Source organism: Mustela nigripes, chromosome 3 (genome assembly GCF_022355385.1).
Source record: "Mustela nigripes isolate SB6536 chromosome 3, MUSNIG.SB6536, whole genome shotgun sequence".
Taxonomy (NCBI): domain Eukaryota; kingdom Metazoa; phylum Chordata; class Mammalia; order Carnivora; family Mustelidae; genus Mustela; species Mustela nigripes.
The window spans coordinates 45,523,752-45,539,717 of NC_081559.1; the positions used below are offsets into that span (position 1 = coordinate 45,523,752).

Below are 15,966 nucleotides of genomic sequence, written 5' to 3' on the forward strand. Positions count from 1 at the left end.
TTCTGGGAAACGAGACGCAGTCTATTTTTGCTGTGTGACAACACAACAGAAGCAGCCGCTGGGGCTTATCTCTGCTGCCCACAGGCGGGCGCTGCCACAGAGGCAGCTTTGTGCCCTGGGGCTCTGTGGCCCCCCCCACCCCCCAGGCCCAGCTGCAGACAGGGTGGGGGAAGTGCCCTGATGAGGCCCCTGAAGGTCTTCAGGCAGCCGGGCCCTGTCTGTGTGAGTCAGCGCCACACACATAGCCCTGACGCCCCCACCCGCCACCCCAGAGAGGCCCCCACGAGCCCCCACGTGACCCTCACTCTGCAGGCAGCATCACCCACTGCTTTCTGTGGAGGGTCCTCTCCAGCCCCAGGTAGGGCTGACCTCTCCAGGCAGGGTCACCCAAGACCCCGACTGTACCCCAGTGTTCAGAGGGCCTGTAGTCAAGGTCTCAGGGACTGTGAACCCAAGCCCCCTGCCCACTCCACCCTTGCTGCCAGGGAGAACGGCCCTGCCCACCCACACTCAGGCCGGGGTAGCAAGGACCATGATGCATGCACTTGGAGGAGTCAGGGCTGAGCCGGATGCAGGACAGTGGTGCCAGACATGAGGGTGGACAGCGTCCTCTCCTGTAATGTAGCCATGCCCCCCAAACTCAGCTCAAGCCTGCCACACACATCAGGGCCCAGGGGACATCTGCACCCCACCCCGGAAGACATGGTTAGCTATCCCCATAGCCAGCCTGGAGAGGGCAGCTCCTTCCAGGCCAGGCAGGCTGGGGACACATGCCACGTCCAGGCCCTGTGACCCCAAAGGACCTCGATTATGGGGACTGAGGTCTCAGATTGCTGGTCTGAGGGCTCTCGGCTGCCACTTCCCTGCCTGTGGCATCCCCAGGCCTGTCCCGGGGGCCGAGCCCACATGGTGCCACTGAATCCCCCCCACACCAAGTTCCATGCTGGGGTCACGGGTCCCACGGGTCCCACGGGTCCCACGGCAGATGGCACCAGCCATTCCTGGCCACGGTGGTCCAGCAGAGGGCTTTGTGACAGGGCTTCCCACTGCTCCTCCGAGCAAAGCCTGACATGGGGCTCGTCTCTGGACCCCTCCTCCTCAGCTCTTATCAGGTCTGCAGCTTCTGGCAAATCAGTAGGGGCCATGGGCAGGATGGAGTTCCATTCCACAAACACAACTGGGTGGTCTGCAAAGGTGAGCCTGGAAGGCAAGTGAGGCACCTATCAGGAGGGCCTGTGCCCGCCCTGCTCACCTCAGCCTTCTTGGAGCTGGGGACACCAACTATGGCAACCCCAGATGCCCGAGCTGGAGCCATGAACCTAGCGCTGTGGCTGTTCATGAGCAGCGATCTCAAGATGTCAATGGAACAGGTCAAGTTACGGGACAGTCTATGGAACAGGTGACCTCAGTGCTGTTGGGGAAGGGCGGGGTGCACACGCATTCAGGCACAACTTGGATGAGTTGTCCAGCTGCGTACTCCCACCACCCCCGGGGCCACGACATGGAGCATGTCAGAGCTCCACAAAGTTCTTTCACACCCCCCCGAGCCAAAACCCAACCTGCAGGCAGCCTCTGCTTGGATGTCTATCACTGTCTGTTTGGTTGGCCTCTTCTTGGACTTCACAGAAATTAATTATATGGAGGTCTTATTTTGGGTCTGGCTTCTTTCCCTTAAATATCCGAGGCTCTCCCATGACATCCCCGTCCCCTGTCACTGCCAGGGCCGGTTCCACCGTGTGCCGACAGCACGGACTCCCTTACCCAAACCTGTTGAAAAATACTTGAGCCGCTTTTTGGTTTTCAGTGATTATCAACAGAGCTGCTATGAACATGTTTTTACAAGTCTTTCCCCAGACAAGTATTTTTCATTTCTCTTGGGTCAATATCAAAAAAAGGTGTTTCTGCGTGGGAGGGTAGATATATATTGAGCTTTATAAGAAGTGGTCGAAGAGTTCTCCCAAGTGGCTGTGCAACTTCATGGCCCCACTGCCGTGTTCAAGAGTCCCACCCACTCCTGGTTCCTGCCAATACTGGGTGTGGCCAGGAACTTTTCATTCCAGCCACCGAGGGGGAAAGAAATGCTATCTCCCTGTGGTTTTTCCTCCATGTCCCTGATGATTAATGATGTCTGATGATGCCAAAGAGTGTTTATCTTTGTTGGTGATTAGTAGGGTCTTTATATATTTAGCATAAAGGTCCCATGTTAGACGCACTGAATCCTTCCTCCTAGTCTGTAGTTTGCATTGTATTTTCTGAACAAATGTTTTGCACAAACAGATGTTTGTAATCTTAATGGAGCTGAATTTTTCTGTTTTTCCTTTGATGTGTATTGTTTTTGTGCCCTTCCTAAGGAAACCATCTCCTGTTTTCCCTTGCTTTTTTAGTTTTGTCTATGATCCATCTCTAACATTTTCTGCGTGGTATGAGTTTAGACCTGAAGTTTTTTTTTTTTTTAATCTCCATCTGTTTATCTGCCTGTTCCAATTATTTGTTGGAAAAAATTTCCTTTTCTGATTGAATCACCTCCTCACCTTGGTTTAAAAAAAAAAATCAGTTAAACATCATTCACTGCAGTATAGATAAGCTAAATGCACTTGAAAAACAATCAATTTTATGATATGTGAATTTCACCTCAATTTTAAAAATGAATCAGCCACATGTGCATGTAGCTGGGCTTCTGTTCTGCTCCATTAATGTAAATGTCTGTATTTATACTAACTTCCTACCTGCCCGATCCCTATACTTAGTCTGGAGAGCAGGTAGTGTGAACCATCCAACTTTGTCGTGCCTATAGATTGTTGGACTATTTGGGAATCTTTACATTTGCACAAACTTCTCAGAATTATGACTGAACTTCTATCAAATGACTCAGGATTGTGATGGGGAAGGAATCAATTTGGAGAGAATTAACGTTTTCACAATATGGAGTCTTATAATCCAGGAACAAGCGGTATCTTATTCACTTATTTACTTCTCCATTAATTTCTCAGCAATATTTTAGGTTTTTAGCAGAGAGGTTTTCATGTGTGTGGTTAAATTTATTCCTAAGTACGTGTATTTTTTTACACTATTGTCGTAAGTGTTCTAAATTTTATTTTTCCAAGTATCTGCTGCTGTATTTAGAAATACTGTTGATTATTTATGTTAACTTTGTATCCTGTGTGTTTCCTAAATTCACTTATTATAGCTAGTTTCTTCTTGTTGATTTTTAAAGGATCTTCCACATAAACAGTGATGATGACGGTGAATAAAGACAGTTTTACTTCTTTCGTTCTAGACTTTGCCTTGTGACACCAGCCGGAACCGACAACATGGCGTTTATGGAAGAGGCAGAGACACACATCCTTGCATGACTGCTGAGACTAGCAGCAGACCACTCAGTGTTGCGGTGTTCATGCAAAGCTACCTGTAAGCTTCCAGAAATGCCCTTTATTGGCTCAAGGAAACCTCCTTCTGTTGTTAGTCCAGGAGATTTTTTTTTTTTTTTTTGAGAGGGAGAAAGAGAGAGAGAGAGGATCTCAAGCAGACTCCATGCCCAACATGGAGTCCAACATGGGGCTCCATCTCACAACCCTGAGATCATGACCTGAGCTAAAACCAGGAGTCAGATGTTTAACCGCCTGAGCCACCCAGGCACCCCAGTCTGTGAGAATTTTTATCATAAGTAAATGCTCCTTCTGCAATGATTCAGGTGAACACATTTTCCCCCCTTTTTCTCTTAATGTGCTGAATTACATTGATTGGTTTCTGACAAACTAATCTCACATTCCTGGGATAAACCTGACTGAGTCCTAATATATTATTCTTTGTATATATTCCTGCATTTGATTTTCTAATTTAAAAAAAAGTTATTTCTGCATCTGTGTTTGTAAGGATTTGGTCTGTATTTGTTATTTCTTGTCAGGTTTGGCATTTGGGACATCCTGGCTCTCCTAAAATGAATTTAAATGTGTCCTTCCACCTGGACATTCTGAAACTGTTTGTGTAAAGTTGGTATCATTATTTTTTCAGATATTGGATGAAATTTAACAATGAAAGCATCTGGGCCTGGGATTTTCTTTGTGGAAAGGTTTTTGAGAGCAAATTCGATTTCTTTAATATGTATACGGCTACCCAGACTTTCTATGTCTTCTAGTGTCACTGTTGGTAAGTCATATTTTGAAGAAATTGTTTGTGTCACCTGATTTGGTGCCTAGAAGATTGGGGGCTGACATGTTTTCTTTGGAACATGTGGTTCCATCGTCATCTGGCCACCATCGTTGCAAGAAGAAGTCAGCTGTCACTCATACCATCTTCTCCTGGAGGTCAAGGCTCATTCTCTGGCTGCATTCAAGATTTTCTTTCTCTTTACTTTTCAGCACTTTGACTGTGGTGTGGTTATGGGTGATTTTCGTTACCTTCATCCAGTTTAGAGCTGATCGATCTTGCATCTATAAATCTGTGTTTTTCAACAAATTTAGGGGAATTTCTGCCTTTTCTTTTCTCCCCAAATATTTTGTCTATCCCACTCTATATTTTCTTTCTTTCTGTTACTCCAGTTACAAGTATGTTAGGCAGCTCAGAGGACCCACTGGTTACTGAGGCACTGTTTGTTTTGTTCTTTAATATTTCTCTCTCTTATTTTTCAAATGTGATCATTTTTTTTTTAAATCTGTCTCCAGCTTTACTGATGTTTTCTTCTGCCACCTCTAATCTTTTGTTAAACCGCCAGTGCATCTTTTCATTTTAGATACTTTACACTTTGGTATTAAAATATCTATTTGGTTCTTTTTATAGTTTCCCTTTCTCTGTTGAGATTTCTTCTACCCATTCACTCATTATGACCAATTTTCCCATAATCCCTTGAACATATTAATAGCAGTACTTCATCTCCTAATTCCCACACTTTGTACAAATCATGATATATTTATATTGATTGCTTTTTCTTTTGTCTCTGGCTTTTATTTTCTTGTTTCTTTATGTATCTAGGAATCTTTATTTACAGAATACTATTGATCATACATTGTTCAGACTCTGGGTTCCACTATTTTTCTCTGAAAACCATTAACTTTCATTCTAAAAAGCAGTTAGTTTACTAGGTAATGACTTCAAACTTGTGGAAACTTCATTTAAACTCTTTTGGGGTACTCTATTTTGACTGTTTCTGTAGATTTAGGGAAAACCCTTAGTCCTAGGACAACTCTTCAGTTGTGATCCTTCTGGAATTTCAATGGAAAACCTGCTATTTTTACACCCCCCCCCCATAACTTGACAGGATTGACACTCCAAGTTCTGGCTCCTATGGTAGGTGAGCTGCAACTGAATCCTCCACTCACCTCCACCAGCTCTGACTACCAGAAAACCCCTGCATGTGTCACTAGGATGGAGGAAAACTTAAATGCAGATTTGGCCTCTCCCTTCAGGGCTCCCAGCTTTCTTGGACTTCCTTTCTCAATTTCCAAACCCCAGCTCTGATACTTGACACTAAGCAGACTGCACTTCCTGTGTGAGTTACATCTGGCCCGTACCATGCAAACGAGGACACCCTCAAACATTCCTTCTTCTTTAATTTCTGTTTTAGGTTGTGCTCCAACACTTAAAAGACAGTGTCGTTTTGTGTGCTTATTTGTTCAGAGAGTATAATTGTTGTCTTAAGGAAAATTAGGTGTTTTGCCATTATCTGAATTTCTATCTTTTTTGTTAAGTACATTGAGTGGAACGTCCTGACTACAGACTTCTCAGGCAAGAGTCACTTCCCAAGAACCATATATTGCTTGAGTTTCCTGGCAGTCCTCTTCCTTACCTCCTTCTATTCTCCCTTGGACTCTCATCGCCCAAGACCATCCCCCAAGGTCATCTGTGAGCTGGAACATTGTGGACAGCTTCATCAGACATTCACAGGACTCACACCACAAACTTTAATTTATGGGGCTGGAACTACTGCAAGAAATAAGGTCAACCATGTCCAGAATTGAGGTTCTAAGCTGCAGAGATGTTTCTAATGGGCTTGAGGGATGCATAGGATCTAGATCACAGCAGTGGATGAAGGGGCCTTGATAGGTCTGTGGTGAGGGGGCCAGGATAAGAAAAGGGAGCCATGTTTCTGGCCAAGTGGAGAACCATCACCTTAACCCTAGGCCTCAGCCTGTGCTCACAAGCCCTGAGCAAGACAGAACAACTTGGGAAAGCAGACAGAGAAGATATATTCAGAAGCTATGCTGCTCCCCCCCTGTACTTCCCAAAAGGTGGGTAGGGAAATAGAAGGAAAAAGTTTCATGAAGCAAAGACCCTTTCCAAGGATCATGGGCATGAGGAGGAAAGGGTGAGAGAAACGCACACAGATAGGACCCACAGCTCGAGGATACATGACTTCAGTGGCACAGCAAAGTGAATGGATGGCCACTGGCCTCATATAGATGCTGGGCTGATCAAGGTCCACAGAGGTAACCTCAAGGAGATCCCATTTCAGGAATCAGGAAGAAGTCCTGCAGGTATCCACATCAGTGGAGAAACCTTGGTGACTCATGATGGAGGGGAAAATGTGAATACTACGGTTCCCATTCAGGACCCCAAACACAGCCATTTGGCCAGGTAGCAGCTGGGACTTTTAGGGAGTGGAAAGTGCATGGGTGACCCACGAGTTCTCTCTTCTCTCAAGCCAGTGCTCACCTGTGAGCGACAAAGAGGTATGTTCATGAACAGCAGGACTTAGAAAGTATGCTGGAAAATATGGCTCAGGCTGAAAAGTCAGATCAACAGGAAATGGATGAAAATTAAGATTACTGGTAAGAGAAGATACAGAACATAAGGAATGGTGGTGGATATCAAGACCAGTAGGTCAGACATTAATGTTTAGATAATTAATGTGGTTGTAGAAGAGAGTACAGGGGCCAAAACAGTATTGCAAAGAATGCAGAATGTGTGAAATATATTCACAAAACAGAGCTCGAAACATCCACATTATTCAAGCAAAATGTGAGGGCAAGAAAAGAGAAAATTAAGTATGCTGACATGTCTTATTTTACAGGGAGTGAAACAGTTACTGGTGTAGCATTAGTGCTAGCTGAGAAATCTTCATAACTATGTGCATTGATACCTTAAGGTAGCCACTGGTCAAAGAAAAATGTTTTATTTTCAAATAAAGAAGAAGAGTAAGCAAGAAAAACCTGAGCAATGTAACAAAAACTATAACAGCAATAATAGTAAAGCACAGAAATGTTAGGCACCAGGGATCATAATAAAAGGTAAAAAGCAGACAAAGCAAAACTCTATTAGGGCAACCCACCACCGAATGGTGATGGTGTCTAAGTCCCTGTTGTTGCGGGAAGAGAAGAAAGCACGCCCACAGGATGGGCCCAAAAGCCGGTGAGCAGGGGGCCTCGGAGGGGGCAGCGCCCCAGCCCCCAGAGTGAATGAATGAATGAGCCAGGTAGACGCACAATAAAGGAAGAACACAGGTGCGAGTATGGTCATCAGAAAACAGTGCAAGACCGCCTGGAAAAGTGGAGAAGTGCATCCAAAGGGCTTCTTCATATGAAAGTCGTAGTTCAGCCAACAGCCAGCACCTGTTCTGTGCTGCAAGTGGTCACACGTGATCTCGGTCAGAGGTACCTGAGTTCATCTTCCAGACCACTCTTTCCCATTGCTCTTCCATTTGGCCGTGGGGACACTGAGTCAGTGGCATCCCCACCTTGCCTCAGGTGGCTGAGCCCGTCCCACCGGGGCCCCTGAGCACAGGTCCCACGACAAAGGGATGGAGCTCAGGAGCAGTGGAGGGGAGCGGCAGAAAATAGCTCCTGAGCCTTGAAGAAACCAGGAGCAACAGAACAATGAAGGAAATGTTCTAGCTCAGCGGTGTGACTAACACACTTGGCTCTGCGGCTCACACCACTCCTCCAAACACATCACATGGAGTGCTTCAAACCCCTGTGAATCATTTAATTATATCTTCCTGGGATAGTTGAGTTGGGGCATTAAATCAGATCCTGGGCCAAAAAGGACATCTTGGAAATCACATATTTTTAAAATGTTTCAATTGCTTGAGCCAGACTCTCTGATCACTGTGCAATAAAATCAGAAATTGATCCCAAAAAGGGGAGCACTGGAAAATATCAAACCAGCTGGGAGCTTTCCAAAAACTCTTAACTCTGTGCTGAAAGAGAAAATAAAGCCTTGTAAGAGACCAATGAAGTCATGGCAGCCACAGGGCCCCACACCAGAACTTACGACATGAGGCTGACCCTGTCATCAGGAGAAAATCCATGCCTTAAATGGGCCACGAGCTAGCAAGAAAGAAGTTGAGTGACTAAGAAGGCAGCTTAGGAGAACAGCTAATTTATCAGGAGAGAGTAGGAGAATCTTCTCAGTAAAGACAAGAGCAGGTGTTAATAAAACAGAAACTGAAGGGGCATGGGTAGAATGGACACACAAATTCAAAAGTAGACCCCTTAAAAACAAACAGAACAAGAGATTTAAAAAAAAAAAACAACAGAAGACATAAAACCTCAGCAAGGCTGGTATATATGGAAAAGAACAGAAATTTATTATAGATTAATCTATTACCTATTAATCTATTATAGTATCTATTGATCTAATATCTATTATAGATTAATACTGTTAGGAAAAATAACAGGTTTACCCACAGATACAGAAGAGACTGGTCTTTAATCGTAAGAGAATGCTGTGCGCTACTCTGTGGAAAACAATCTTAAAATCTCCATAAACTAAATGATTTTTTCAAATATGTAACCTACCACAGGTAAATCCTGAAGAGGTAAGAGACCCATAAAGACAGATTCTCTTAAAATACTGAGTCATTAAAAAAAAAATTCCCAGTGACTCTCTGTTCAGTTACGGATAAGTCTATGATTTCAAATCAAATGTAATTGTGATACCAAACGAAGCAGAACACAAAAAAAATAAAATCAAAGACTAATTTTTCCATGAAGACATATGAAAATCATCCATAGAAATTCAATGGTTTGTTGGGAGAATTATGCTCTCTGAACAAGCGATAATGATTCTGGGAGTGTGATATTTCTTACCATGAATGATCACATGAAGAGAGGAGGGCAGCCCTGTGACTTGGCTGCCCATGTAATGATCCGTTTGTAACTTTAGTGAAATATTTTAGGAAATAACAGAAAACACAGAGGATGTTTGTGGAAGGGGTGTGATATCCTGGGGCTTCTGCCCCACGTGCCTCCACACTGAATGAGGGATCGTATGGCTCAGTCTTCAGATCCGGGTGGTGTAGGACCAAGAGTGGTTGTCTGCTCAGAGATAGGCAGCTCTAGGAGATGGGGCTGGAGTGAGCCACAGGATAGCGTTTGTGGGCATGGCCTGGATGACCAGGGGCACCTCTTTCTGGGAAAGAGTGGCCATTTGACAGTTTCCTACTAATGAGACATAAACAGAAACCCTTCTGGATGAAACTTTTATTTTCCTGATAATAGAAAACAACACACCCCTTTTGTCCTCTTCTTCCTCTTCTCCCTTCCTGGAACTCAGAGGTGATGCCTGGAGGTACAGCAACTAGATTGTAACAACGAGAACAAATGCCACATGGTAAATCTAGTCAAGAAATAGGACAGAAACAACCAGAGTCCTTGATGATACTGCTGAGTCAACCACGCGTGGCTCCTCTATCTTATTTCTATATTTATATTTAAATGTACCTATCTTTTATATTAATAATTTAATAAGATTACATAATATTATGTATTGTTCCAGCTGCTTTAGAAAACAGTGCGGCAGCATCCATGTTAAGCTGAATGTTTGCACGTTCTGACTCTGCGGTTGGGCACTCACGTACATGGATGTTCACCACACACGTGTGTGTGTATGTATGCCGAGTGGCAGGTCAGCCCGGGGCGCGGGAACACCAATCCTGGGGGCACCGGAACACCAATCCCGGTGGCCCAAAACTGTTCAGCGTTCGCGTGCATGTGGGTAGCACGTGCCTGACTCTGTCTGCTCCTACATGCTCGGTTGTTCAGCAACAAAGTCACAACCACCAGCCACACCCGAGCAGGATTCTCGTCTCGCGTGACGGAAGTCCCACCCAAAATGGTACAGGTGTTATTCCATTTGTGAGAAGTTTTAAAGTAGGTGGGACTCCTCTCTGGGAAGGGGGTTACCTTCAGGAGGTGGGAGGGAGCCTGCCAGACGACGGGAAATGTTCTGTTTCTTGGCTTGGGGGCTGCTCACACAGACGTGCCCACCTCGTCAACTTAACTGTGTTGAATGCTTGCATTTCGTGAGCTCCTCCGTATGTGTGATCTGCTTCGGGAAAGTGTAGTCAAAAGCCTACCAGCAATTTCAAAACAACTGATTGACACTAAAACCATGGCGAGACTCTACGGAATTCCCCTTTGGAAAGAGGGTAGGTTCACCTTTGAATTTATAACAGCAAACCCAGAAAACAGCATCTGTCCATGGCCTGAGCAGCCCTGTGTCCCTTGCATTTCATTCAACCTCAGGACAGAGCTGCCCCCGCAGAGGCGGGGACCTGGGGCGCCCCATCCTCGAGGCTCTGGGGACCTGCGGTGGGGAGCTGTTGAGCAATGCAGGTGCACGTGGGGAGGGAAGGGAGATAGGAAATAGCTTGAACTGAGCTCCTGAAGGATCTGGCAGCCGGCAAAGTCACAGCAAAGACATGACTCTTGGCCCCTTTTCCTCACACCCCGGAATGTGGCTTCCGGCTTGCATGTGGGCATATGTGTGTCACAGGATTGGGGTAGGGGGGACGGAGCATGCCCAGCCTGCTGCGCCCCTGCAGCCTGCACCAGGTCTGTGCCTCCAGGCCTTTGGGCAAGAGTTTCCTCCTCGGGGCTCCTGCTGGCCCGTTTATGGAGGCGGGCAGGCAAGCGGACAGCGTCATTATTGAAAAGCTCCGTGAGATATGATTGGGCCTTGATTAGGGTGCAGCGATAGGGAACCCCCTTGCCTTGCTGCTGGGACGGAGAGAATCCAGTCTGAGCAAATGCAATCAAGAACATTGGCAAGGGGAGCTTTCTGGGCATCTCTGGGTAGCCCTAGAGGGCCCCTGCCCGTCGACTTTGGGGATGTATTTGTTCTGAAAAGAGCCCATCGCTCGGGTTGACACAAGAGCCAGACATTGCTGGATTGGAAGGGGAATTCACCCACGTCCCCAACATCCTTTTGAACATTCCAGCCCTCACCTACCACCTCCAGCTCTGGGCCCGGGGCTGGCTCAGCCACAGCCTCTCCATTCCGCCGCTGCCCAGCCCACACTACCTGGCCTGATCCAGAAGTGGCCACTGCCAGAGTAGCCCTCCATGTCCGGCGCCCTGCACTCTGATGCCTAGGGAGAGAGAGGTCACACGCCAAGAAGTGGAAGTCAAAGGGAGACAGGGATGGGGTCTGGAGGAAGGCGCAGGAGAGGAGTCTGCATGGCCCCAGGACACTGCAGCCTTTGGGGCGGCTTGGTCCCTGTGAGCAGAGCTGCTGTGAGGTGTGCAGGGGCACGTGGACGGGGAAAGAAGGCAGAGCCTGTGGGAACAGGGTGGTGTAATCCAGCTGTGAGGGAAGGAAATCCTGCCCTCTCAATGTCATGAGCGGAGCTGGAGAACACAGTGCTGAGGGACAGAAGCCAGACAGGAAAGGCACACACGGTGTGAACTTACCCGCGTGCGGAATCTGAGACTGCCAAACTCAGACTGCGCAGGCAGAGGACGGGAGGGCCTGCGGGAGCTGCCGACCACGGGGCCTGGAGCCACAGCCACCCACGGGGAAGGAGATCCAACGCGCAGTAGCCTGACCACGGCTCAAAACGCGAACTTGAGACTTGCTGAGACGGCAGATCGCAGTGTCATCACCTAAAAAAAAGAAAAAGAGAGATGCAGGGACGGAGGGTCACCGCAACAGCACGATGGGGTGGGGGGTGGGGAGATGCTGCTTAGCCCACCTGTGGCGACCCTCCCGTGGCCTGCTCAGGCATGAGATCGTCTAGCTATTCACCTTTCATATGGACGACTCTAGAATCCTCTGTCATTCCTTGATAACAAAAGCAGACCACGGATTTTCAGAGGGGCAAGCAAGCCCCCTGGGGACTCTTCCGTGGAGGCAAACAGAACCTGACGCAGCCGCTGGTCCAGCTGGGCAGGACCAATCAGCTCCTGAGTCCAGGAATGCAGGCAAGCTCCCCGTGGGCTGGGTGTGGAGCGTGAACTGCAGTGGCCGTTTCTCCAAGCCCCTTTCCAGTGCCGGGATCTGCACAGCCTCTCCCTTAACAGCTGGGTCACACGTGGGTTGGCCCATGGCGGCGTGCCATGTACTTGAACGCCCTTCTTTCTGCCGGCCCGTGGCCTAGTCTGGGTGATGGATCACCTTGGCATGGGCCTCCAGTGTTTTCAATCTTCCAGAAAAGTTCATTTCAGTTCTGTGAGCAGTTTGGTGGCAAGCATCCTGCAAGGGAGCTGGGAGGCCTGCGTTCCGATCCTGATGAGGCTGAAAGCAGCTCCAGCACTGGGTGGGCTCGCAGGGTGGGCTGAGCTGAGAGCCCTCTGTCCCAGGGGTCCCAGAAGGAGCAGGCAGCCCGGGAGGATGACGCCGGCTAAGGGGGGGTCAGTGTGTGCAGAACCAGAGGAGAGCCCCATGGACTCGAGCTGGTAAGGGGTGGGGCCTGTCTTCTCTAGACTGTGAGGTGAAGGGGGGTCAGAGGGGAGTATGGCCTGTGACCTTGGCAGGAGGCATCCCACTCTTCCCCTGTGAAGATGAGCAGGCTCCGGGGGCCGAGAAATCCCTGCAAGTATTTCGAAGGAAAAGGGAACATTTCCTCAAGCGGCAGGTGGAGAGAATTGCAGCTAGGCCAATTGCAGAAGATCTGCCCCCGGAGGACACAAGCTCCCTCGAGTCATGGAGAAAAAGACAAATTGCTGAAAAGAAAGTGGTGAAGACCATGAGGCTACAGCTCACAGGGGGAGAAAGGCCAAGGCGCAGAAACATCCGGAAAGAGGCCAGACTTCACAGGCGCCAGGAGAAGCGGCTAGAGCAACCGTGCTGGGTCATGGTCTGGGCCAGAGCCCAGGCCAAGGTCAGGGCTCATGGGCTCCCCCAAGCAGAGTTTGCAGCCCAGGACACACCAGCGGCAGCTTCCAGCCAAGCCCATCACTGCCACACCGTGAGCTGTGTACACGACGTGTGGGGGGACACAGCCTAGACACCCCGCGGGGCTGGTGGCTGGGCAGAGCTCACAACAAAGGCTGCTCCCGGAACGGACCAAGAACAGGGACCCATAGCAGGACATCAGGGCACCTGGGTGCCACGGCCCTGTGGGGACCAACACGAATGAGTGAGTCCATTCCCCATGATGCTGTGGCATGGAGAGCACCCACATAAATGCATCGTAGGGCAGCTGATGAAAACCGAGGTTACACTCAGATCACGCCCCGACATGTGTGTAGATGCTCCACAGAGAAGAAGCGAAGAAGCGGCCATTTACGGAGCCTCCACAGGGCAGGAGGGCCCCTGCGGAGCAAGAGGGCCCCAGAGGGAGCCCAGGGGTCGCCTTAGATTTCATCCGTGCCCTCCTGCAGGGCCCTGGCGTTGCTGTGCACACATGTCTCTCTTAGCAGCGGTCACGCCCTGGGGCCTGGCTCTGAGCCTCTGCTTCTGACCTGGATGGCGGATCACCCCCCTTCCCCCATCCCAGCCCCTGGGGCAGCATCCAGGCCCTTCCACAGCCTCCTGAATGCACACTCTATAGGGCCTGTGTCTGAAGCTGGGGCTCAAAGCAACCGTGCACTCCTCCTGTGCGCCCTCTCTCGCTATTTCATGGGACTGTCTCCCCGTGTATGGGCCCCACTGTGGCCCTGCGTAGGTGAGCAGCTCAGGCCCTTTAGGCCAAAGACTGCTGGTAGGGGGCTCAGGGGCTGACCCTCCCCCAAGACTTGTATCGTCATCCTGGGTCCTGAGCTCAGGGCAGGAGACACTCCCCCTTAACCCCACACAAGTCCACACCCCACGTCTGCACCCCACTTTCCTTTCCCCTCATTTCAGTTGGTTTTGCTCATCCCCGTGCGAGCCCTTGCCACTCTCTGGAAAGTCTCTCACCTGCCAGACAACATGGCCCGCTCTGGTGCAGACTTGGGCTCTCACAGGGGCCTCACGGGGAAGGCAGCGCCCCTTGAGTCAGCAGGCCCCATCAACACAGCTGCTCACTCACTGGCCTTCTCAATTCCAACAAGCCGTGCAGTAGCGGGGGAGAGCCCGCTCTGCAGGGACCCATTGGACCCGGCATTCCCATGCCTCCACCGCTATCCTCTAGGGGAGGCCAGGGCTGGAACTAGTGCCCAGGGCAACCCAGGGGCCTTCCTCGAAGAGGGGGCCCAGCCTGAGCAGCACAGGGACTTTTCAGAGGCCACTCCTCCCCTGAATGGGAGCAGGCAGGACATCCCAACACCCATCCAGATGTGTTTCTCAGTCATCTCTCCCCTGTCCTCTCCACTTTCTTGGGGTGCCTCCCAGACACTAGGTTGTGACACCAAGATGGACAGACATAGCATAGGTTCTGGAGGGTCCCAGGTGGGTGCAGAACACAGACCTGCGACCTCCCCTCGAGCTATGGGTCTGTCTAAGGAGGAGCCGTCCCACCTCACCCTCCAGGTCAAGGGACTCCAGGGAGGACCACAGGGACTAAGGGGGCAAGAGGGCCTTGATGGGGGGGTGGGGCAGGAGTGCAGAGGCCACGGCTCCAGCTCCGTGGCAAGCCCACCTTCTATAAGCTTGAGACAAAACCCAAACTACCTCAAGAAATCCTTTAATTAATGCACAGAAGGTAATCGGTGTTGGTGAGAATTGCTTTAACAGGAATAATCTAACCTTTAGCAAGGAATGATATTTTGTACATTGGTCAACATTCAAATGCCCTTGGACCTGTGGCCACCATCAACAGATGAGAAAGGGTGAGAGGCCAATGAGCATCTCAGGCAGAGACGGGCCTTGGCGACTCAGCGTGCCCCCCGTCCTTGTCCTCACTAAGCAAGCTGATATGTCCTTGGGTTTCCACGTGCCATGGGCTGCGGAAACAGCACTTCTTCCCAGCATCTTCTATATGTGTAAAAGTCCTTTATTATAGTCTACTTGTGGATCCGGTGACTTCACAACTGGGAGCATCAGCCAAAAGGAAAACTGGTGCGGTTACGGCCATTGACTGTCTAGATTTGCAAACCCCTCCATGTGGGCCGAGCAGTCCTGTCACTGGGGATCCTCGGTCCAGGTGGCCGGCCCTGGCCCTGGCAGCCCTTTGGCCTGAAGAGCTCAGGTGGCCCCCAGCTGGTCTGGGTATGGGTCTGGGGTCTTTAAAAGGAAGGGAGAGCTGCAGGTGCCCCTTCCCCACAGTCTGTCCATCAGGCTCTCGGATAGGCTGTGCCAGCAGACGGACAGCACGGGTCTCCAGGGTTGCAGGGCCCACAGTCAGCTGAGGCTGGGGGCGGGGCTGCAGTTGTCTCTCAGCACCCCCAGGAGCTGCCCAGCGCAGTAGGGGCCCCAGCCAAGGACACCAGAAGGGCTGGGACAGGCCAAGTCACAGGTGCCCATGCCCAGGGGGTCCTGGTCCATGTGGTCCTCCAGGGACCTGGCCACAGGGCCTGGTGCTGGGTGCCAGGACCTGGGCACAGAGGACAGTCCTGGGGTGCAGCTGCCATCCCCTCGGGAAAGGCCCTGTGTCCAGCAGCCTGGATCTTAGCTAGGGAAGCGCCCTTCACACAGGGTGGGGTACATGGGGCAGGGGCTCTGGGAAATGAGATGGGTTTCTTTGCGTCCATCCACATTGGTTGCCGTGGTGCCAGCTGTGGCTTTTGTCCAGGGCTCAGGTCTGTGAGTTTGGGTGGCAGCGAGGCCTGCTGCTCAGGAACACATCTCCTTAGCTCTGGCTGGAAACCCGAGACCGCAGCAGGTGTGGCTTGCCCTAGGCGAACCACCACACAGATCCTCAGGGCTCCACCACCAGCCCCCAGAAGCTTC

General features: G+C 50.0%; 1 long non-coding RNA gene across 1 annotated transcript; it reads right to left on the reverse strand.

Annotated features, from left to right (window-relative positions):
* Positions 1 to 10,124: 10,124 nt before the first annotated feature.
* LOC132012949 (uncharacterized) lies at positions 10,125 to 12,071 on the reverse strand. Its single transcript, XR_009402820.1, has 4 exons — positions 11,962 to 12,071; positions 11,628 to 11,819; positions 11,239 to 11,305; positions 10,125 to 10,260 (listed from the first exon to the last, which is right to left on the reverse strand). It is a non-coding gene; the product is annotated as an uncharacterized LOC132012949 (long non-coding RNA).
* Between the last annotated feature and the right edge of the window lie 3,895 nt (positions 12,072 to 15,966).